Source organism: Pseudochaenichthys georgianus, chromosome 5, assembly GCF_902827115.2.
Source record: "Pseudochaenichthys georgianus chromosome 5, fPseGeo1.2, whole genome shotgun sequence".
NCBI lineage: Eukaryota > Metazoa > Chordata > Actinopteri > Perciformes > Channichthyidae > Pseudochaenichthys > Pseudochaenichthys georgianus.
This window is the reverse complement of record NC_047507.1, coordinates 38,882,923-38,887,534: the sequence shown is the minus strand read 5'-3', so window position 1 is coordinate 38,887,534 and position 4,612 is coordinate 38,882,923.

Sequence of the window (4,612 nt, the reverse complement as noted above, 5' to 3'; positions counted from 1 at the left end):
TAAACTTAAATACATCAGCAACATTTGGATGGATTGCCGTGACATTGTACAGACATTCATGGTTCTTCTATAAAAAGCCTTTGCGTGTTGTTATTTGGCCGAGGTCTAGTTTGGAAACCTAGGTCTATTTTAGTGGTACGGTGCCCAGTATCATTATTATATATATATATATATATATATATATATATTCTTTATTTAACAGGTAAAAAAACTCATTGAGATTAAAATCTCTTTTCCACGAGTGACCTGGCCAAGAAGGGCCGCATGTACATATAAAACACAGACATGAAAGGCAGACAAATACAGCTGTAAAACACAAATAAAATGGCACATTAGCCAGTCAATATACGAAGTAAAACAAACTATTAAAATCATTCAAAAACTGGTGTACTTTCAAATTATAGCTCACTCGAGATAGTTTCTCCAAAATGACAGGGTTTGCATCCATTAAAGTGTATCTTACAGTTCCTTTGTGAGTGAATTACACACAAATCTGCAGAGTGTCACTAATATATATTATTATTTTTTGATTTTCAACATACTATTTGTACACAATGACTTTTCCATATTTCTGACATTCTATACTTTTCTGACTTTTTTCTGTAGAATCTTGACAAAACTATTACTTGTTCTTAAATGATGACCTATTTCTGGAGATGAGATGAAAAAGCTACAACGCTTAAAGAACTTTGTTCTAAAAATACTCAATTCTATAATTGACTACCCCCATTCAACGCAATAAGCCGTCTTTTATTAACTATAGGTTTTGCATCCATTAAAGTGTATCTTACAGTTCCTTTAGTTGTAGGATTGTGAACTAATGTATAATTACTTTTATTAACTATACATTACAGTGTATCTTACAGTTCCTTTGTGAGTGAATTACACACAAATCTGCAGAGTGTCACTAATATATATATATATATATTCTTTATTTAACCAGGTAAAAAAACTCATTGAGATTAAAATCTCTTTTCCCAGAGTGACCTGGCCAAGAAGGGCAGCATGTACAAAGTTACAACATATAAAACACAGACATAAAAGGCAGACAAATACAGCTGTAAAACACAAATAAAATGGCACATTAGCCAGTCAATATGCGAAGTAAAACAAACTATTAAAATCATTCAAAAACTGGCAACATTTTAAAACGATTTCAGGATATACGAGCACTCACATCGACCAAAACTAAAAAAGTTTTACGCAGTGACTGACATTCTGTATGGGAGTTCACAACCGAGCTGCTGTGGGGAGATGAGTATGTTATGGCTCTCGGGGGATGGTGGGTTAAGAGACAGATTCTTAGTTTATGGACTGCCTCAGGGGGTTAACGAAATCTACTAAAAACAAAGTACTTCATTATCTACCTTTTTCAGCTTTTATACACAAAAGTGCAGGGAAGGTAGGCAGATTTAGAACACTATCTATGCGATAGTGTTAGTGTTCTCTGCCCTTATCCATTTATTTTTCTTTATTCAGCAATCGGCAATTGTGTCACCTTGTTTTTCTTGTTATTTAGGAAAGTGCTTGCTTAAATGTTTGTATTTTAAGTGCATATTATAGAACAGGTATAGGGCAATATCAAAATTAGCCCAAACTTTTTTTTTATTCACAATGTTTACTGATAATCATCAAAATATGCATGGGGTCCAATTCTTAACTTTTCCCTAAAACATTCTAGAATTTCTTTATCTAACACACAAAAAAAACATGAATTTTAAAAACATTTGACAACAATAGATACGTTGTTCCTGTTTTTATTACGATTATCAGATACAAAATGATAAGTATAAATAAATCTATGCTTTCAAATGCATTATTCAGAGATATTAGGCCTGTCAAATCAAAACTGGAGCATGTGAATAAGAGAGAGCTGAGTCCTAACCAGCAGCCCCTCTGACCCAAACCAAACTCTGAGCAGCAGGCGGCTGAGACGGAGCCAACCAGCATGCGGACCAAAGTGCTGCTAAGAACTCATGTTTAAATGAAATAGCAAGCACTGAATTCAAAGTGTGTATTTACTACACTAAGAGGAAAAGGAGATTTACCAGAGTTCTGTTGTGAGAGATTCGTGAGTATAGCAGCGGCATCACATTTACAATCCCTCCTGTTAGGACGAAAACACAACTGCAGGTAAATGTGATGATGATGTGTGACAGGTTGAATGCAGCACAATAATCATTTTATTTCTGAAATCTTCGTTCTCGTAATCGTTTAACCAACATTGTAGTTCAAAATAAAATTTGAATAATCACCCTGTGCTTGAACCAAACAAAAGAGAATACAAAATACACTCATGTAATAACAAAAAATAAGTTATTTTGTCATTTTAAAGCAAATAAGACAAACTCTACGAATACAGACTTTACATTTTCCAACATCGACATAATACAATTAAAATGTAACCATTTAACATATAAAATCGCTCATGTTTTCATCATGGGTATCTACAGCATTACTATACTTTAGAGAAGATTGGTAAAGTATATGACGATGTACATTATATATATGTATAAAGCTTATGTGGGATACACAAATAAATATCACCCAATGGATGTTATCTACATCTCATCACATTTAACTCCTCAGAGTGATTGTGTCTTGATATTTGTCTATATTGATGTTAAACATGGAGCTGCTGTGATGCAAGTCAAATTTGATCTGACCATTAAAGTATTATCGTATTATCGTATCGTATTTCTGCAGGAGATCCACACATAGACAACTCAACATCACAAAGAGGTGAAAAACTTCACAACAGCCCTTTCAATTGGGACAAAATGTATCGACAGTCATTTAAAAATGACCCCTCTCGCAACTAAGAAGAAGTTAAGAAAATGGACACTGCAAATATAGCAAGGTAAAATGCCAAGTGGGTACAGCTCATTACAAATGTTAATCTTGGGTTTGCTTTCACTCGATGAAGCTCAGTGCAAGTTCTTTCATGAAGTGCAGGGTCTTTCATGAAGACTTTCACCTTTCCTAGTCGGATTCTCGTCCCCCTAAATCTATCACAGCACGATGGAGTCTAATCGCCAAAGTTTAATATATATTGCCCTTTGTATACACAGCAATAAATATGTTTATCGCACTAAACAAACTTCAACTGTCAATCATTCCAAGCACTCTTTAAACCGAGGAGGAGGGGCACACTTAAAATATTGTAACGCAATTTAATCACATTACAAAGTTTGACCCAAAGTTGCTCCCACGCGGATGTTCCCCATGAATTGAATGGTTTTGGAAGAGCAAAGGTAGCAGATAAATTGGCAAGAGCTACAAGTATTGCACAAATAGTGTTAGCAATATGATAGCAGAAGAGATAATATGCATATTAGACTGACACAGTGAGTGAAAAGAGGAAGAAAAAGGTTTGATTAGCAGCATTATATTTGTTATTCAGACAACATTTTAGAGAGTTTAATTCCAAATTATGCAAGTTAACTGATGATGGCAGGAAATAGTTCAAATGAAAAAAAAATAGTGCTTTTTTCCTTATATATTACACCTAAATATGGAAAGGTTATAAGTTGTATGTTGTCTCTGAAATACCGAATTTGCTATACCAATTAAAAGAAAAAAGTCTTATCATATAGACTCTTCCTTCCATAAAATATTTGGCAACATTTGCAAAATATTTGGAAAAATTCTGAATCATTCGGTACAGCTTTGTATGTGGTTTCACTTACATTTTCTCTTAACATGGTCTTCAATATTTGAAAGTCAACTACAAGGCAAACATGCCCATTTAAAGACGAATAAAATAAAAAGGGGAAACTACTATGCAAAACGCTCTGTATATATTGATCATAATGTAGTCATTACCCGTTTAATAAGTTTGGTGATGGGGACGATTGAAAACAGAACGAGTAGTGACCCCTGTGTAAAAAGAATGGCCGAAGTTTGTAAACTGGAAGACATTTTGGATATCGTTCATTCTGGCAGTACTATTCCGGGTCATTGGGAAACGATTGTAAACGAAACATTTTAAAGTGGTCCTGGAATCTTCATTTTCCGAAACATTCTGTAACATTATCTCAGAAATGAAACAAACGTGTATCATGTGCTCTCATTGTATGCTCTGTTTGTAGATGTAATGCATCTTTGCGTCGAAAACAGCATACACGTGAATATTTTGACTGAAGTGAAAAACTCCATCACGATATCTCCAGTAATATGGGGAATTCTGAGCTGGAGACTGTCCTGGGGATGCTACAATCAGTATAACTATTGATTTTGTGTGTGAAAAAAAATAAAAAAGTGTTTTTTACATCTAAAAACTGTTGTCATCATTATAGCAAGGGGAGCGTGTCTGATACATGTGTATTACAGTCCTTCTTGTTGTGTTTTCAGTGTTTTCTGTGTGTCTGTACACACAAAGCACACTTCATTATCTACTTTTCAGCTTTTTTAAAAAGAAAAGTGTATCTTTCGGTAACTTTACCAGAGAATTTAAGCATAAATCTGTCAAATGTTCAAAACAGCCTTGTTTCACTGAAATACCCTCAAAATGACAAACTGCCATTAAGAGTCAGAATCTTAACGAAATCTCCTCAAACAGAGTACTTTCTACAGATGAAGCCTCCCACTCAACGCAATATGTCCCACCCAC